The sequence below is a fragment of the Lygodium microphyllum genome, chromosome 22 (assembly GCF_053477565.2).
Source record: "Lygodium microphyllum isolate KBCC chromosome 22, Lygodium_microphyllum_v1.1.10, whole genome shotgun sequence".
In the NCBI taxonomy this organism is placed as follows: Eukaryota; Viridiplantae; Streptophyta; class Polypodiopsida; order Schizaeales; family Lygodiaceae; genus Lygodium; species Lygodium microphyllum.
This window is the reverse complement of record NC_141156.1, coordinates 64,777,607-64,797,864: the sequence shown is the minus strand read 5'-3', so window position 1 is coordinate 64,797,864 and position 20,258 is coordinate 64,777,607. Positions and strand designations below refer to the sequence as shown.

General features: G+C 43.0%; 1 non-coding gene across 1 annotated transcript; it reads right to left on the bottom strand.

Moving 5' to 3' along the window:
- Nucleotides 1-19,672: 19,672 nt before the first annotated feature.
- LOC148017237 (small nucleolar RNA SNORD36) lies at nucleotides 19,673-19,740 on the bottom strand. Its single transcript, XR_015687983.1, has one exon. It is a non-coding gene; the product is annotated as a small nucleolar RNA SNORD36 (small nucleolar RNA).
- Nucleotides 19,741-20,258: the final 518 nt, after the last annotated feature.

Sequence of the window (20,258 nt, the reverse complement as noted above, 5' to 3'; positions counted from 1 at the left end):
AGTGCAAGTCAGATGGTTTGTTAGAATGCTATAAGGCTAGGCTGGTTGCAAAAGGGCATGCACAGCAATATGGCCTTGACTATGAGGAGACTTTCAATTCGGTGGCTAAAATGGCAATAGTCAGAACTGTCATTGCTTTGGCAGCATGCAAAGGCTGGAAATTATGGCAAATGGATGTCAAGAATGCTTTCTTGAATGGTGATTTGGTTGAGGAAGTATATATGAAGCGGCGTGAAGGCTATGTTCACTTGGACTTTCCTACACACGTATGTAAGTTGAAAAAGGCTTTATATAGAAACACAATATTAGTGAGTTTGGGAATCTCCCAATTCCCATTTTTTGAATACTAAAAGTGTGGCACTCGGATAACATTCCCATAAGTTTCTCAAAACCATATGATGTGACCTATCATTGAGGAAAATGGAATCTATTGAGCTATAGAGTGCTCGATTTGGAGTTATAGTGTTCAAGTTATGACAAATCCAAAGATTTGACCACGCGTCCCAAACTTATGGAAAATTCCCATATTTTTCAATATGGTATTTGGACTGACATGCACCTAGAGCATAGAATTCTCGGATCAGCAGTTATTTACAGCTACATGGATTTAGATTGGGTGATGCAGATCACAGTCTGTTCACAAAGAAGATAGATCATGGATATGTGTTTGTAGTGGTTTATGTAGATGATCTTATTATCACTGGAGATGATGAAGAGGGCATTGTTGAAATTAAATCATGTTTACAGGCTGAGTTCAGAGTCAAAGACCTCGGTGAACTAAAGTATTTTCTTGGGATTGAGATAGTCTCTACGCCTCAAGGTATATGGCTACTACAGAAGCAGTATGCTCATAACATGTTACAAAAGTATGGTATGACTGAATGTAAGCCTATGGAGAAATCTCTTGATCAGAATGTTAAGCTGTAGATTGATGTTGGGAATGACATAGAGAATGTGACCATGTATCAACAGATGGTGGGTAGCTTGATACATGTCTTGACTTATGCTATGCAGTGGGACTGATTAGTCAATTCATGCTGAAGCCTTGCAAACCACATTTAGATGCAGTTAGGAGGATCATGAGATATGTGAAGGGTACTACATATTATGGGCTATTTTATGCATATGGAAAATCCCTTGACTTGACAGGGTTTACTAATGCTGATTGGGTTGGTTGTGCCTATGACAGGAGGTCAACCGGTGGTTATGCATTTGGATTGGGCAATAGTATGATTAGTTTTGACAGAGTAAGAAACAACCTACTGTTGCATTGTCTAGTACAGTAGTTGAGTACAGAGGAGTTGCCTTAGCGGCTTGCGAAGTAGTTTGGTTGATGAAATTGTTGAAAGACTTGGGAATACAGCTGGAAAGCAGAGTGAGATTGCATTGTGATCTTGTCTACCATGCTGGGTCTACCATGCTAGGTCCAAACATATTGAGGTTCACTGCCATTTCATCAGAGAAATAGTTCTTATAAGGCATATTGACTTGATTCATGTGAAGATTGAAGACCAGGTAGCAGATATATTTACCAAGTCTCTTGGTAAAGAAAATTTCATATATTTCAGATAGCTACTTGGAGTTTATCAAATGGTTTGAGCTTGAGGCGGGAGTGTTAGAATATCAAGCTCCGTTACTCTTCAGTCAGTCTATCTTTATGTGTGTGACTGACATTAGCTAGATACAACTGTACATGTGTGTGACATTCAATAAGTTGGTGTAGTCAGTGACTTAACCATAGTTAATCTTGGTTAGTAATACCTATGTGTGTAAGTCTCTTTTAGTTAGTATGATGGAAGAATAATGGAAGAAGAATAACAATGAGCTGAGGCTCATCTTCTGCTCCACTTTGTCTCTCTCCCTCTCTTCTAATAGTACAGGGGTCAAATTTATTTGGAAAGTAGAGTTGTCGAAATGGAAAAGTAATGTTGCCACCATTACAATGTCCACCGTAGCCATTGTATGATTTGTTGCATGGTATGCACCCTCGGAGTAGAATATTTAAAAATAACATATGAGCATATAGTGATACTGTTGGGAGCTTACGCTCGATTGCCAAGATCCATGGACCACTTATTCTTTTAAGCGTTTCAAGCCGAGCACTAATGGCTATCTCTCACATAGGCGACGTGCTATTCCTCTCTATGAGTGTAGTGAGCTTACCTCGATGCCCGATTGAGTACCCTCCTTCCTCGTGCATACAAGTAGCTCCATGATTCATGATGTGAGCTCGAGCAACCTCAATCCCTCTTCTTCAAGCTCCATCCTCCATAGCCATGCGAGACAAGAGAAGAAAAGAAGAAGAGAGGGGATGATGGAGAGCTTCTTCTCCAAGATCCCTCACCCTCACACACTCACTCCCTCACTCCCTCACACTCTCACACTCCTACACTCCCTTACTCCCTCACTCAAGCACAAGCAAGAAGGCAAGAAGAAGAAGAAGAAGAGATTTTGCCACACACCAAAGAATGACCTTCTCATTCACTTTTTGAGTTTATATACAAAACCCTTATCCCTTGGGGTACCCATTCTCTTTTTTATATAATCGACCATTGTGGTAAGGTCCTCTTTTTCCATTTCCTTCTAGTTGCCCTTTCTCTTTACATATGCCTATATACCCTTTAAAATTTGCACAGGAGGGAGTTTGACACTCTTTTACAAAAGTTTTATGGGCTCCTTGCATTTAAAAATGCGCTTTTTCCTTTGACTTAGCTTTTGAGGTTGCCCTTGCGCTTTTGGTCATTTCCCTTCATGCTTCTTCCTTTGTGTTCGCATTTGGAGTTTTCTTGGAATTCTTTGGACTTCTTCTCTGTCTCGAATCGGGATTAACATTACCCCCCTCCTAGCTAAGTGCCAGTTCCATGGCACTGATGGGTAGTAGTTGGAAGGTGGGGTGGGTGTATCTAGATGGCCTTTTGAGTTTGTATACAAGCCCTTACTAAGGATGGTATTGGATGGATCTGCCCTTGAAATTCAAGATGGTGTTGGGGCTTAACGTTGACGGTGGGTGGATCTGTCCTTTGAAATTGAAGATGGTGTTGGTCAGATACTTCTTGAAGAGTGGCGGATGGATGGATCTATCCTTGAAATGAATGATAATGTTGGATGGATACCTCCTCATGCCCTGCGAGGTTGATAAGACACGATTTTAACCTGCAAGAGAAAGTTGTGTACTTCCTAAGGGGTGTATCTACCTCTCCGTTTAGTGCATGGTGCAGGTGCCAATGGAACTAGGAGTTGGGTCGTGCCTACGGTGTTGTCCCACACTTGGCCCAGTTCGTGTGTAAGGGAGGTGCGGTGGATGCGGCTTAGGGAGACAAGTCTAACCATAGGTGAGTGTAACCTCCCTAGGTATATCTTGCCCTTGATGTGCCTGAAGTGTGATGTGGAAAATCAAAATGGGCTAGGGGATTAGGGGCAAAGCTGGTCGGCTGAAGCCATTGGACGTTTCTAACTTGAGGACCCCTATAGGTGCAGTGACTGTGACCTATGTGTGGTGCATTTCCCCTGTGATTTTCTTCTTGGAACTCTCGTTTATTTTTGTGTTTTTTTTTTGCAGATCATTGACCTAGCTATTGCATAGATATCTTTGCCGGTGTTTGAGGTAAAAAAAAGAGTGGCAGGAGGTGGCATTCTTGCGAAGCAGGGTCTTATCTTAAGAACCTTCTACTAAGGAGCCACGTCTTGCTGCCCCCTTTTAAAACATGGCCCTGTGCCTTTAGTCAGCCTTTGTCTCTCTTCTCCCCTTTGCTCTGGCGGCTTTGCTTCTTTGGGCCCTGTAGTTTGCGATTGGACGTGTAGCCTGTGTCTTAGAGCCCTGCTGGTGATCTCTAGCTCTCTCCTTAATGACTCAATGGCCTCCTTTTCCTTAGATTGCATGGCGTCTAAGAGAGTGTGGAGGAAGGTGCATTGTTGGGCTTCTAAAGTCACTTGTGCTGCTTCTGCCCTGCTCTCTGCTAACACCATGTCATCTTCTTCAAGGGCTAGCCAACGAGTTAAGTCTCTCGCCCTTTCTTCGCTCCTGTCCACCCATTCATCTACTTTTTTCTTTATTTCTTCTAGGCTTTCATTGTGCCTGTAAACTAATGCCCTTAGCCTTCTCTCCTGTTCCTCGATTTCTCTTTCCAAGTGTTGTTGCTCTTCAAGCTTTGAGGCTAGCCTCTTTTCTAGATCTTCTATGTGCTTTTGGTGTCGTTGGCTTCTCTCTTCTTCTACTACTGCTAGTTGCTCCACGACATTTTGTATATTTTCATTTTCCTTTTGTAGGTCTTTATAAAACACTACCAGCTCATCATAATGGCGTTGTAGGCTCATGAGGCTTTGTGTTTCTGCTGCAAGCTTTACTTCCTTAGCCTCGAGGTTCTCCTTTAGCTCCTTGATCCCTCTTTGATACATGGCCACTTGATGGGTTCTTTCTAATTGAGAGGCTGCCATTGTCTCCCTTTCAGCCTCGAGCTCAGCGATACTTGTTTTCTTATCTTCTTTCGCTTGTTCTAGTTGTGACAAGAGTTTCTACACATAGTCATTGTAGTTTGTAGACAACGACAACAATGTAGCGGGACCAGTGGTTGTAGATGCTTCTATCTTCTACCTTTTGGGGTCTCGTCTGGATTCCACATCCGCAGCACATGCTTGTCGTTTTGCTCCTATCATGGGGGTTCCTCAACTTGCGCCTTGAGTTATCTCTTTATTGACTAGAAACTACACCTAGACCACAAGGTTGCTGGCATCCATCGTGGTAGAAGAGCCTTGGGTGGGTGCAGTGAGACTGGGGCGGCAGGCACTAGGACAGGTGGGATGGGGCTGATTAGACCCTTGCCCTTGCCCTCGATTATTGAGGGTGGCAGGTTTTTGGGTGCTTGGAAGTTGGTGCTCGGGCCTTCGCATCTAGGTGGATTCATGGCAGCCAACTCTTCTTCCCTTGAAGGCTGCTCCACTGAGAGGCGGATGGCAAGGGCTATGTCTTCTTCTTCCTTCCTCCTTAACTTCTCAACCTCCTGCTCTACTTTCCTTCTGCTTTCCTCTTCAGCCTTCCTGGATTTCTCTTTTACTCTTTTCGTCTCCTCCTTCTCTCTTCTTTTTCTTCTTTCTTCGGTAATTTTGGGCTCCCTTTGGGCTTTTGTTAGATCTGCTTTTTCTTTCTTCCTGCTCTCTTCTTCGACCTTCTTCTGTAGAGTTTTTTTTCTGCGATTTCTTGGCCCCTCCTCGGCTAGATGGTACTTGTTGCTCTCCTTCTTCCTCCCTCACCCTCCTTTCGCTAGACTGCTCTTGTTCTTGGCACGGAGGGGACCTGTTTGGCATCTCACCCCGACTTCCTCATCTTCTTGCGCTTCCTCTAAGGCCTTTTTGATAATGGCCATCAAGACTCCTCTGAAGCCAATGGTAGAGGATTTTGATGACGACATGCAATGCTTTCACCAACGTTTCTATTGCCTTTCTCACGAAGCCATTTAGGCTCACCTTGTTGAAGGATTTGGTATCGATGCTCTCTAGCATTGGCACATTGATCTGGCTCATTATCGAGTTGTACCTTTGGCTAGAAAATAGTGCATGCACCATTTTGGCTTGCAACTAGATTTCTCGATCATGAATATTAGCCAAGATGATACCATTATTAGTGTGGACCATCACTTTTTTCATTCCTAGCATGGCATACACGTCTCTCTTTGACCGTTTTGCCACCTTGTTGACTAGGCCCAATGACTTCTCCACCAACTTGCGTGTCAAATCAATCTGTATGTGGCGGGTTTCCTCTCCTTTTTGCATGATCATAGTGCCACAGTTCCTGTTGAAGGTCCAAAGGAACTCTTGCACACTGCTTATAGTCCACCGTCTGGCCATATTGCCTCCACGTACTTTTGCAGATTGCATTACTCCACAATCTATTTTATGGCTTGCTTCTCCATGGCTATATCTTCCAAGTTTAAGACATGCATGAACTTGAACTGATTAGAAGTCCTTGTTTCAACTAAGAGGTCATACTTTGCCTGCTCTTCCTATGAGAACAACAATTTGCTGGTCTTTTCCTATCCCGCCATTGTGGGTGCTTGTCATTAAGCCATGCTCTCGATTAGTTATCTTAAAATAATTTCTTGCAGAAAGAAAAAGATTGTGTGCTTATGGACGATTGAAATGTTTAAGAATAGAAAGAGACTTTTCCTTCAAGTAGTTCTATCCATTTTCAAAATTTCATGACACTGTTTCTCAATCACAAGTTAATTTTTAATCATTCTTTTCTTTTGGATTTGTTTTTTCCTCACATATTCCATTCACCTTACATGTTTGATTCATAATACCCCCTCCCCCATGGAATTGAGAAGAATACTTCCTAGGATTAAGGGTTGAGAGGTCAGGGGCATTCAGTTGCTCGCGGTGCTTTACTTTTGCATGAGCAAAGCATAGAAGTTCAATTTGTATTCCAAATTAGCATAATGGTCCATGTTGAAAGGGCAAATGCCTACTTGAGTGATGTAGGTTAGAGCATTTGTGAGGAGGTCATCAGAGTCTATTCTATTGGCAATGTGTAGCTTCTCCTAAGTTAAAATTCGATCTAAATACAGATGGATCATGATGTTCTCTTCTAGGGGTTGGTTACAAATTGTGGTCAACATCCTAAAGGAGGTTAGAACTATGTAGGTGAGGTCATGCTCAAAGGTTTTTATTGCATGTCATTGCTCAATGTCGGTCATGATTTGGTAGCCCTCTTGCTCCCATTGAAGTCAAAGAGCATACCATTTCCTCAAGAAAAAAGAGTCATTGTCAGTAAGCCCTTTTAACTCCATTTCTTGGTCAATGGTGCAAGGAATGTGCTCTTGTCATAAGATCTAATGAGATGTTGTTTTCATTCATGTTCCCGAGATATCTCAATGGCAATTAATTCCTCCGCTACTTGGGGAGCTTTAACAAATGTGAAATCGGATTCCTCTTAAGAGCAAGGTAGTATACCTACCTTCGTTGCTAAAGGATCATCCAAAAGACCTAGGTCTAGTCAGATCATAGCTTTTAGCAAGTGTGGTAAATGTGGCATATAAGCATCTTAGGCAATCAACCAATTCATCCCCTGTATTTTCAATAAAGTTCATGACCAAGGTTAGAATTGATCTTTTCTCGTAAGAAGATCTAAGGCTTGATAGGTGGTTGGGGTTTGACGGAACTAGATAATTTAGCACAACTGATGGTTGTGGCTTTGGTTGTTCTTGATGGTGTGGTTGAGACATTGGTGCACTTGGCTTGGCTTGTGATGTGGATGTTGAGCTACTAGACGCTAGTGAGTTTTTAGGGACACTAGCAGGACTAGGTTGAGGCAGTGTATGAGTAGTAGGTTGCGGCTTTGGTCGATAGACTTGTTTAGCCTCTGCTAGCTTATGCGTTTGAGGCTCTATGGGCTTCATAGCCTGAGTCATTTGTGGCATTGGGACATTTTCTATCATGTAGCTTGGTGTGGTCAAGAATGCGGGTGACATTTGAGTAGAGCCCTTGGCCATCTTGGCTTTAGGTACCCATATCTAGGCATTACCCTTGTAATAGCCTTGTGCTTGCAATAAGATCTTGGGGACCCATCATTGCTTGACCGTTCATCAATGCCTATTGTTCCTTCTCTACCTTCTAGGTTTCGAATACGAGTTCCTAGCCTTGCGAGGTTGTGATTGTGTGCTTTTAGGCAATGGCCCTTGATGTTTAGGAATCCATTTGAGATGTGGTCTTGGGCCTTAGCTTTTATTTTTGTGGTTTGATGGCATTGAGGTTTGGTGGGTTGTGGCAAGTCACGAATCCCCTCCTTAGGCTTTATGGTTGGTTTCTCTACCAGTGTGGCTTGGCAGGTTTTGATGGAGCTGCACTACCCTTTCTGAAAGCCGTGACTATACGTATGTTGCCAATGGCTAGATGAATGCGCTATGACTGGTAGTCGACATTACAAAGTATCCACCTTTTAAATGTACGTCCTCGATGCTCTGTTTCTTTCTCATCAGTGAGACTAGGGCCCAATGGTACATCAAGTTGAGATTGTGCATCTTGGTCCACTTCCACTTAGGTTCATTCATGAGATTTTTTGAGAGGTTTCAAGTTAGCAACAAGGTTTCCTGCTAGCTTGTTCATCATATGCTTTAAGATATCAAGGAGTTCTTGCTTGTTGTTCAGGGCATGAAATGCGATAGGGATGGGTAGTTCACTAGGGCTTCTGGCCATCATGAATAGTGGTGTTGAAGGCTCCTTCTTGGGCACTCTCACTTTTTTTGTAGCTTGCTTTTATTCCTCTTCCTCATCTGAGAATGGTAGATCGATTGTAGCAAGTACACGCATCCAATCTCACTCATCCTTAGAAAAGGGATATACTTTGTGAGTGGCCCGTAAGAGTTCCTTAAATGTGCATTGCCCTTCAGCATGGCAAGGATGGCATCCAAGTCGACTGAAGTGGTATTTCAAGTGTCCATCTCCACTCTCATTCCTTCCATTCTGTTACCTAAGAAGATCAGACTATTTCCCCAATCCTCTATGACTCACACATTCCTCATCTAGGGTCAGCCTAGTAGGATGTTGTAGTCCACTCCCTTCATGACAATGAAGTTCATAGAAAACTAGACACTTGCAATCTTCAACGGCCAATTCTTCAACACTCTGAATGGCCTAAGCTTCATTTCGTTGAGCAATGTAACATTAAACCTTGCATTCTCAACATGTGGGTTACCCCAAGCCTAGAGTATGGCATGACTAAGCACACTGACTCTTGCTCCCCATGTCCACAATCCCTTTTCGTGTGGCATCTCCTAATGCTAGGAGGACTGCATGCATCTCTATACCCTCCCAAAAAGCATTCATGTGTAACACATGGGCATTGAGTGCATTGTTAGACTAGGTATTTGAGTTACCATATCATGATCATATAGGTCAGCTGCCCCTTGCTCCATTGGTCCTTCAACCCTTGCCACAGTGTTGGGTGCTGCCTAGGAAGATCTCCCAAGGTAAAGTCATAGGGGTTGTCACTAACATAGGGAGGAGGTTTTCAATTGCCTATTTCTCTCCTAATTCAATACTCCTTGGCCATTGCCATGGCTAGTTCACTGGCCTGTAGCATCTAAGCTCCGTCTATGTGGTACGGCTTGTGGTGCCGATATGTCTCTTGATTTTATCCTTGTAGGTGAAACATGTGTGCTCACACTAGAGAGCTCATCAATTTCATCCTCTAGGATAGGCTCAGTGTCTTTCAAGTGTTCTTTGGCCTCTTTCACCCACTCCTTGATCTTCTCTATGGTTTTTGAGCTGGCATTTTGGGTTGGGGTATTTCCCTACCTTGCCACTGCCCTTCTTTTCCGTCTTTGGAGTGGATGTCGCTGTCTCTATGTCGGTGACTTTCTCTCCTGTGTGGGTAGTTTTGTAGCACTCTCTATTTTAAGCGTGACCTTAGTCTTCATCCTCTTCTTCCTTTGCCTATGGCTCTTTTTCCCTATCGAGGCTATGTCTAGATTGCTAGGTCCGGGCAATGATATGCCAGCCTACTTTGTCTGTGCATGAGTCATGATGTGTAACAGGATAGGTGTGTCCTCTCCATCAAATGTCTCAACTCAAAACATCCTCAATGGTACTGATGGCTCATTTGTCAGATTAGAGGGTGGCTTCTGTCTAGGGCATTCAATAAATAAGTGAGTGATTCCACACTCTAGGCACCTAAGATCGGCCTTTCCTTGGTTAGCTTGCTTCTGTTTGGGATAGTGCAAGGAGATATGCCCTCGATGACCGCAAGTACAACATGAGATCGACTCTTGGGTTTGCCCTCCTAAGCCTCTGCCAGGTCGCGACCATGTGCCCATTGCAGTAGGTTCGCCACAATGCCATGCATTGTAGACTACTGAGAAGACTCCCATACTCGCAACCTTACAACCAGCCTTACCTAGCGAATAGGCCACAAATTTCTTCGGGAGGAGGGGAGCCCAATTAACTCTCCCAACACCTAATGACGCTAAACCATACATTCCTAGGATGGAGATAAATCCCACAAGCATACCCGACCACCTGGATGTGGTTACCCTTTTTGAGGTTCTAGAGCTAGCCTCCTCTTGGTTCGAGTTCTTGGAGCTCCTCTCCTTGAGCTGGTCATCCACTCAAATGGCCTCTTCGAAGACCCTAGTCAGTGCGTCTCGTTGCAAGCTTGAGTTGCCTGCTAAGGCCTTGTAGAGTTTCTCACTTCGTATCTCGTTGATAAAGAGCATGGACACTGTTCTTTCCATGGGTTGTTTGTTTATTTGGATTCTCTTAAAGACACGTTCATGTTGGGGGTAAAGGTGCCTCTACCTAGCCACCTGTGTATTACTACACTGATAGTCACCGCCACTGCACACTACAGGTGGCGGGTGCCCGTCACCGTCACTTTATTCTTTATTCTTTTAGTGATAGTTTGAATAAAGGAAGGCCCGGTCACACATTGTGACTATTGGAGTTCCCATTTCTAGTCTCTCTCTTTCTTGCTCTTGCTCTCCCGCCATAGCTCTTGAGTCCAACCTTTGATCCATTGCTCCCTTTCAACTAGTATCAGAGCTTTGCTTTCCGACTCTTGAGCTTGGTTCGTGGCATTCTCAGCATCCCATCGACTTCCTACTTGCATTGGGTTTCCTTCCCGACAGCCATATCCGACTCCTTCGAGCTCCCGTCACTCCCCGGCTTCCCGAGCACCTTCCCGGCATTGTTGGGCACCTTCAAGGCATTACATCAGAGGTATTTGATCATTTCCTTCAGGGTTTACTTTAGTTCTCAGGTCTCACAGGCTATAAACAAGATTGGGGCAGCCACCATTGAAGCTCCCTTGCTTCATATCTCACTTGCCTTTGAGCAAGACTTATTAGAGCTTGTTTGAGGCCTTCCCTGGCTTTAAACGGACCCCTTCAAAGCTTGGCCACCATTTTTTGCAGCCCCAAGACTAGCATTTACAGTCGGTGAAATCACGCAGCCCTCCCATATGTGTCTTCAACATTGACAGTCACAACAACAGCTCTCCCCCTCCATTGGCACTTGGAAAGGCTCCATTTCGGGCATATGAACATGCTTTGATGCTTGGTTTTGATGGTTGATGTGTTGGCATAGCATTTGGACTGATTTAACACTGTTTTGGGACTGTCATAACAGTCCACAGGTAGTTTATGACAGTGTTACACTGACATTTGATGCTATAGCTTGTTTGGCATTGTCATTTGATGCGTGGTTGGTCCCGTTTGATGCCCGAATGTTAGGGGAATGTATGCCTATTTTTTGGCAACCATTTGGATCTGATTTTGGTGCTGAAATTCTCATTTTTGAATAGTAAATCACTGCTATACATAGTTGGGCTGAAGTCATTTTACTCATGTATACTTATGCTTATGCTTTTCGGGCTATGTTTTGGACATATATGGTAATGTATTGACACTTGGGGCTCGACATAGAGCTTGGTTTTGATTCAGGATCATTGGTTGCACTTGAGCTCACTTTGCAAAGCATTTGGATGCTCCGTCTTGGATGTACGTATGGCATGTATGTTGCTTATGTCTGACCGGTCTTGACATGCTTAGCCTATGCCATTACTACATGCTAGTTACATTGTTTGGAGCAAATTGCTACTGGAGCTCGGTCTTGGCTTGAACTTGGATTATCAGAGCTTACTTGAGCTATTTATTGGCTTGCTAGAGTTGTTTCTTGGGATGTACTTGATGTCTTACATGCTTATGTTTGCTACATACAGATGCTCTACCGCCTACATGTTCGGGATGTACTATTGATGTATTGTCTTGGACTTATGTCATTGGCACTGTGTCTTGCCTTGGCTTGAGCTCTTGAGCTCGTACATACAGCTTTTGTGCCAGTGGGAGCATTCTTGAATGCTTATCAGACATTGAGCAGGTGGTACTTTTATGCATTGAGCCGTTACATGCTATTGAGCAGTTACAGACACTTGAGACTTTGAGACTTCTTACCTTTTGGGATGATACATCATATGTCTTGGTTCACTGTATGCTTATGAACTAAGTCTTAGTTTTGGATCCGTATCTTTGTGAACTGACACCTAATTGTGTCAAGTTTTGGTAGTGGCAAGAACACTTTGCCCCGTTGCCTGGGGGGTGTGCCTACTTACTTGCAGATGTTTGTATGACATACTTGAGTATTGGATTCATGCTTATCGACCGTCATATGCTTATGCTATGCCCGCATGATTCCGGCTTTGGTCTTGGCAGTATCTGATTGCCTTGGGATCTGATTTTGGCACTGTTAGCTCTCTTTTACTGAAATTTGAAATTTATTACAGCAAGCACATATGTATGGACTGACATGTATTTTTCATGTTGAAACACTCTGAAATGATGTACTTTCACTAGTACTTGGTGGTGGGTAGTAGCTTTGGTTCCACTTTCTTCGCCATTTTTTCTCGATTTTGGTGATTTTTTGGTCATTTTCTACAGTAAACAACAAGCAGTTTTGAATTGTCTACAGTCTTCTAGCTTGCATTATGGCGAGCTCGTCCACTGATCATGCTATTTTCAACATCAGTAAGCTTGATGGTACGAATTAATCTTATTGGAAGAGCCAGATTTTGCAGGTGTTGGTGCAGAAATCGCAGATCAAACCTTTGAGGTTAAGCGGGCATCCGCCTGCAACTATGCCAGATGAGGAATGGCTTGAGCTTGATGAGTTATGCAAGTCCACAATTGTATTGTCTCTCACAGAACATATTCACTATAATGTCTTTGAGGAAGAACAGAGTGCATGGCAGTTGTGGGAAAAGATAAAAAATCTCTATGACAAGAAAAGTCCAACGAGTCAGATGTATTGGCTAAAGCAGCTTATGGATCTGCGCATGAAGGAGAATGTGACTATATCTGCTTACTTGAGCCAGTTCCATGCTATACTCAAGAACTTGACTTCACAGGACATCACTTTTGCAGAGGATGTCACTCCTCTTTTCTTGCTTGGTACTCTTAATGAGTCATGGGATGTATTCCGCATTGCATTATGTGCCTGTATTGATGTTGAGAGTGCTCTTTTGCAGGAAGAGGTTAACCGTAAGAATTTGGATGCCTCTCGTGTGTCTCATGCTATGATAGTTAGAGGCAGGAATGATGGATATGGAAAGCATGGCAGTGGTAGTGGCCGTGGATGGGATTCTCAAAAATCTCAGTCCAATTCTTGTGGGAAGTCACGTAGCAAATCCCGTGGCAGGAATGCAGATGTTACTTGTCACCATTGTGGGAAAAAGGGCCATATTAGGCCACAATGCCATGAATTGCGCAATGAAAGCCGCAAAGATAAGGGGAAAGACAAAGTGCAGGATAAGTCTTCTGATCGCAACATAGTACCTGCAAAGTCCAGGGTTAAAATTGAAGAGATCAATGTTATGCAGCCTGAGAATGTTGATGATGATGATTATATCCTAGTAGCTTCTTCTAGTGCTTCGCAGATGACAGATATACACTCTATGTATGCACAATGTTGGCTCTTGGACTCAAGTGTGTCCTTTCATGTGACACCTTGCCGAGAGTGGTTTCATTCATACCATACTGTTTCAGGTTCTATGCGCTTGGGTGATGACAACTCTCTTGATATTGTGGGCATTGGTGATGTTAGGCTGTAGTTTCCTTTTGGGAGCAATTTTGTTATGCAAGATGTACGTCATGTACCTGCTTTGACACGTAGTCTCATGTCAGTTGGATAGCTTGATGATGCAGAATATCATGTATGTTTTGGAGACTCTGCATGAAAGATCACTTGTGGCAGACTTGTGATTGTGAGAGGTGCCAAGGCTGGCAAGCTCTACCCCTTGATTGCATCAGCTTCTTCCCTTGATCATGTTTTGTTTATGGGTTCTATGCCACATGTATCTCTTTGGCATGCCCGGCCATATTTCTTTGAAGGGAATGAAAATAATTTCTGGTTTGTAGTGCTTACCGCCCCTTGATTATGCATGTTTTGATTCATGTGAGCATTGTCTTTATGGCAGGTAGACTATGTCTATGCATAAGAAGTCTGGTAGGCTACGCATGAGTGAGCCCTTGGCATTGATACATTCGGATGTCTGTGGGCCCATGCCTTGTCAATCTATGGGTGGTGCAAAGTATTTTGTTATATTCATAGATGATTTTTCACGGAAAGTTTGGGCTTATCCCATTAAGTTGAAATCCGATGTCTTGGCTGTGTTTTAGAGATGGCTTGCATTGGTTGAAAACCAGTCTGGGTATAGGCTAAAATGCCTAAGGACAGATAATGGGGGTGAGTATGTCTCACGTGCTTTTGAGCAGTTATGTGATGAGAGGGGTATTAAACGTCAATTGATTGCCCCCTACACCCCCCCAAGAATGGTTTGGCTGAGCGGATGAACAGAACCATCTAGGAGCGTGTACACAGTATGCTTAGCCATGTAGGCCTACCACAGAGCTTTTGGGTTGAGGTAGTTAGTACAGCTGTGCATGTCATAAATAGATCACCCTCTAGTGGTTTGGATTTCCATGTTGCAGAGGATGTATGGACTGGAAAACCTCCCTCTTATGCGCATCTCTGTGTCTTTGGATGTGAGGCATTTTGCCATGTGCCCAGGGACAAGAGAAGTAAGCTGGATCCCAAGAGTGTCAAATGCATTTCCCTTGGTTATGGGGATGTAGGCGAGATGGGTTACCGTCTCTAGAGGCGCGGAAAGTCATTCGCAGTCATGATGCCTTCCATGAAGCCAAAATGCATAGGCAGCCTGAGAGAGTTGTTGAGATCCGCAGGGTCATATTTTAGGAGGAGCCAAGAACTCCTGCACAGCTAGTTGGACAGCCTACAGCTACAGCAGATGCTCATGGTCAGGGTGTTGGACAGGTAGTAGTAGAGCTTGCCATGAGATGGCGGTCTACTAGAGACAGACGTCCACCTGATAGATTTCAACCCTTGATGCATTATGTCTTGGTTACAGATGCAGGAGATCCTTTCACCTATGATGAGGCTATGCATAGGGGTGACAGTCACTACTGGGAGAGGGCTATGTAATCTGAGATAGACTCCCTGCATAAGAATGACAGTTGGGATTTGGTTTCCTTGCCTACGGGCAAGAAGGCTTTGCCATGCAAGTGGGTATACAAGCTAAAAAGTACCCTTGGACACCCCAAGCCAGCATACAAGGCTTTTGAGATGAAAGATCTGGGACAGGCCGCTCACATACTTGGTATGCGCATTAGACGCGACATGCATAAATGACTCCTCTACTTGTCATAGAGGGAGTACATTCATAAAGTCCTTGAGCACTTCATGCAGGACGTAAAGCCTATTGGCTGTCCATTGTCTTCTTATGTGAAGGTATCACAGGCTGATTGTCTGCAAGACAGATGAGCAGAGGGCCAAGCTGGCCAAGATTCCCTATGCATCCGCAGTGGGCAGTTTTATGTATGCCATGATACTCCTCACTGGGGCAGATTCGCCTTAAGTGGGAGGTTGTTGGGGATAAAGGCGCCTTTGCCTAGCCGCCAGTGTATTACTACACTGACAGTCACCGCCACTACACACTACCGGTAGCGAGCACCCGTCAATTGTTGCAGGTAAAGGTGCCTTTGCCTAGCCGCCCGTGTATTACTACTTTGACAGTCAGCGCAATTGCACACTGTAGGTGGCGGACGCCCGTCACCGTCATATTCTTCCTTTTTTCTTTTAGTGACAGTTTGAATAAAGGAAGGCCCGATCACACATTGTGACTGTTGGAGTTCCCATTTCTAGTCTCTCCCTTTCTTGCTCTTGCTCTCCCGCCATAGCTCTCGAGTCCAACCTTCGATCCGTCGCTCCCTTTCAGTTCATGAGCTGTACGATTAGATTGTTTGAGTGCCCAACCTTTGAGAATCTCTTAATAAAGAGGTGCTTGAGATGGTTGAAATTGTTACATTCTGTGATATCTAAGCTGGTGTACCAAGTCCTTTCCTTATCACCTAAGCATAGGCTAAAGGCTTGTGGGGACCTGCATGAACTGCTCTACGAAGTTGTAGGGGTCGTCATTCCTTGGTTGGTACTTGTTTAATTGCTTAGCAAAAATAGGGACCTACTCGAATTGCTCTACAAAGCTATAGGGGTCATCATTCTTTGTCTCCTTCTACCTCTCTCTCTCTCTCTCTCTCTCTCTCTCTCTCTCTATGTTAGGTCCTATTTGATTTTCTGTTTGCTAAGGCTAACACTTGTTGGATCTCTCACATTTTTACGTTCTATTGCAAGCTTCTAGCTTGCTGTTCCTGATTGTATACCATTATGCCTTACAAAGCTTTTTGTGCTAGTTTCCTCTCGTCTTCGAGATTCACTATGATATCCTCGGATGGCCCACCTTGGTGGTCCATTCGGGTTTGCAACTTGTACTTGATTACCATCTATTGTATTTCATATGGGAAATCCCCCAGATCGAGCTCTTCGGTGCATCTACGGTTGTGCTAGTCTCTGCCATATCTACGGTCTCTTGTTCCACCAGGATGTCAATGAGGTTGGTTAAATAGGTAGATTCATGCCTGTAATGATGCCAGACCTCTGATTTGTCTAGCTCCTATGTTGTGTCTTCCTCTTGGTCCTACCACTTTGGGTTCTTGATTACATGTCTAAGTTTCAAGGTCTTGTCCTACTGGCGGGTTTGTTTAGTCTCTTAAGTCTGATTGAGTTCCCTATTATTTATAGACAATCCTCAATCTATCATCACTCAGTGTGTGTGTGTGTGTGTGTGTGTGTGTTCTTTTCCATGCACCGTGCAAAATTAAGCTTCCGGCTTTTCATGCACTTTCAAATGATAAAATCAATGTGGGGTGCAAATGTAGAATGGAAAATGGAAAATGGAGCTCACATTCTCTAGCCGTTCCTAAGAATTTTCTAGGGTCTTTACTACTCTTGTCTCCTCGGTCAAGGTGGAATTGGGGTCTATGAGTTGGTTTCGGCTTAAGTGGGATTGGAATTAGGATACTAGTGGTTGCCTCTAGATAATATATTGGATGTTTGCAAAATGAAGAGCTCTAGAAGACTACTCTTATTGAATGGTTTGTGTGCAATCATGTTCATTTGGAGGCTAGAATTGTCTGCTATCAAGACTTTCCAGTGTACTAGGTGTGGAATGTATGACATAAGATGTGGACAAAGAGGAATTGTGGGAATACATGTGGCTAGCTGTATTTTACGTAACCTACCTATGGTGAGCTCTACTATTTACAGATGCTTTGAATAGGGTGTCGAGAGTGTACTTCTTTTGAAAATATACATACTATTGACAATGTGGTCTATGATACTTTTAGGGATACTTGCATTGTAAGGGGTATGCTGGAGAGTGATGAGTATGCTATGTGTTGGAAGAAGGTGCCTTCGTGCAAACCGGTGGTCAAGTTTATGCTTTGTTTGTTGCAATTTTGGTATTTTGTGAGCCAGGTCAACTTGACTAGTTATGGGAAATATTTTTGGTGCCAATGGTAAAGGATATCTTACATAGATTGCAACTACAACACGTGCACACCTCTCCCAATATTCTGCATCATGAGGCATCTAACATGGCTTTGTTACATCTCTAGGACCTTTTATGCCATACATGGCAAAGACTCTCTAATTGTGATCATGGGTTGCAAGAACCTCATGAGCTAAACTCTTAGTTGCATGCTAACACCCTTTTGCAAGATGAGTATGGATATAGCATATCTGAACAAGGTAGGGTATCTAAATCTATGGAGGCAATGTTGAATGATGGATAGAGAATTGCCTTTGGTGCAGTTATAGATGCTATTGATGTAAATGCTAGGGGTGTATTCTTTTTGGATGGCCCCGGTGGGTTTGAAAAGACTTTTCAGTATACGTGCTTGCTTGTGAAGGTGCGCAATGGTGGTTATATATAACGTTGGTAGTAGTGTTGTGTGGAATTGCTACCTTGCTCCTATTGGGTGGTCATACACCTCATTCATGGTTTAAAATCCTAGTAGACTTAAATAGTGGGTCCACCTGTAACATTCTTGTTCAAAGTGACCTTGCTCAGTTGCTAAGACAATCGAGTCTTATTTTGTGGGATGAGGCTCATATGGCCCATCAATATACCTTTGAAGCACTTGATAGAACTCTAAGAGACGTTATGAGTTGTGATACACCATTTGGTAGAAATGTTGTTTTATTTGGATGGGATTTTAGGTAGGTCTTGCCAGTTGTGGTGAAGGGAACACACTAGGATATTGTTAATGTTGCACCATGTTACTCTGATTTGTGGCATTATGTGAGGGTATTAGGACTATCTAGAAATATGTGAGTGTCAACGTGGCTAGTAATGTGGTAGAAAATGGGTCCATTTGTAAGATTCAAGGGATATAGGAGATGGAGTGTGTGTTATCGAAAATTGAGATAAGCTGTGTGTTCTACCTAGCATGGTGTTAAATGGACACTCTATCAAAACCTTGATCGGTAGTGTCTACGGTGACATGCCTAATATAGGTGACTATACAATGTATTTTAGTGAGAAAGCTATCGCATAATACATAGGTGGCTACTTTGAATGAGTGTGCATTGCAATTGATGCCAGGGGTGGAGCCCCGAGAGGAACACCAAGGAAAAAGGAATTCTCTTGCAAGAAAATCTATCTTGTAACATCAACAAGCTTGTTTATCATGTTTCATATGATCACAATGAAGAAAAAAACACCAGGCACAACAAATCTTCATGCAGCATCATGTAAATCTCCCACGGTTTTGATAGAATCAACCATATTCTTCAACATCTTCACAAAATCCATCAATAGAACAAAGAAAACAAAGAAGTACACCATCTTTGAATTTGAAAAACATCACATAGTATTCATCTTCAATATCTTCATAGTCTTCTCTCTCAATCTCTCATATACAATCACTTTGTTTGAGTAGAATTGGCTATCTCTGACTCTCTATATCTCACTCCATCAATAATACATCATATCCTCACTACAATCTCTAAAAATTACTCTCAATAATCACTCTTAGGTCGTGGATACCCCTCCCAAGAGGTATGTCTGATATGAAGAGTTACCAGAGCCACTACAGTGTCTCTTCACGGCTCACTACTGTCACTTCACTCTAGTCTTCTCTTGAGTCTTCAGCAGCTACTTCTTCCACTTCCTCCAGCTCTTTTGCACTTGTATTCACCTCTTTCCAAGGCTAGAAAACTTTCCCCAAAGTCACACATACATTCCACAGAACACTTACAGAAGCATACAGAACAGTCTACAGAACAGTACCAGAACAGCCACAGTACAGAACAGAACAGAGACAGAACAGAACAGAAGCTCTACAGAAGACCTACAGAAGGTTACAGAAGGTCATCAAAACTTCATAACTCATTCTCAAATCATTCCAAACTCTCACAAACCATTCAATAAACTTTCACAATATCTCATTCTTCATCAATCAATACTTCATCCCTCCTTACAGAAGACAATCAGAACAAAACAGACCAAAACAGAACAAAACAGAAGGTATACAAAACCAATCAGAACCTATCAGAACATCACAAAACCATCAACAAACATCATGATCTTCCAAAACACAATCATTACCATCTAAAACACTCTCAAACCACTTCTAAATCAACCAATCATCCCATAAAATCAACCATTCAGCTCTCAAATACAACAAAAATCAGCCAAAAAACAAGTCATTTCAACACTCAACATATCCCCACACTTAATAAGGAAGCGTCCTCGCGACCCAGGAAAAAGGGAATACAAGTTCAGGGAAAAGCTCAACTTTGATCTTCAATATCTTTTCAAAAAGAATCCATCCACCACGACCCCAACTTATAACGTGTTTCTGATATTAAAATACAAAGAAAGGAAAACTCTTTATACATGAACACCTCGTATCAAACTAAAAATCACAACAAATTTGTAAAGGATATAAAAGTTTTCTTCTTCATCATCTGCATCAGCTGCAACTCTCCAACCACGACCCCATCTCTACAAATCTCCAAAACATAGCTCGTACACAAAATCCAATAGGAAACCACCACGTTCGTTTGACATAAATAAACTCACAACACAAACACTAATACACAACACAACCATCTGAATGACTCCTTCAAAAAGAGAGTTGTTCATTAAAAAGCTTCCACCATACATTGGAAAGGTATCAATGAAGATGATCCCTCTTAAAAGATTGATGTTGTCGGAATCGATCCATAGATAAGGATTCATCTACAAAGTTTTTAGGAGGATTTTGAAAAAATTGGAGACAGCACATCCTTTCCAACAGGACCAAGTATCTGTTAGGCAAACAGAGGGCATGAAAATACAGTATCTCCAGCTGCTGGGA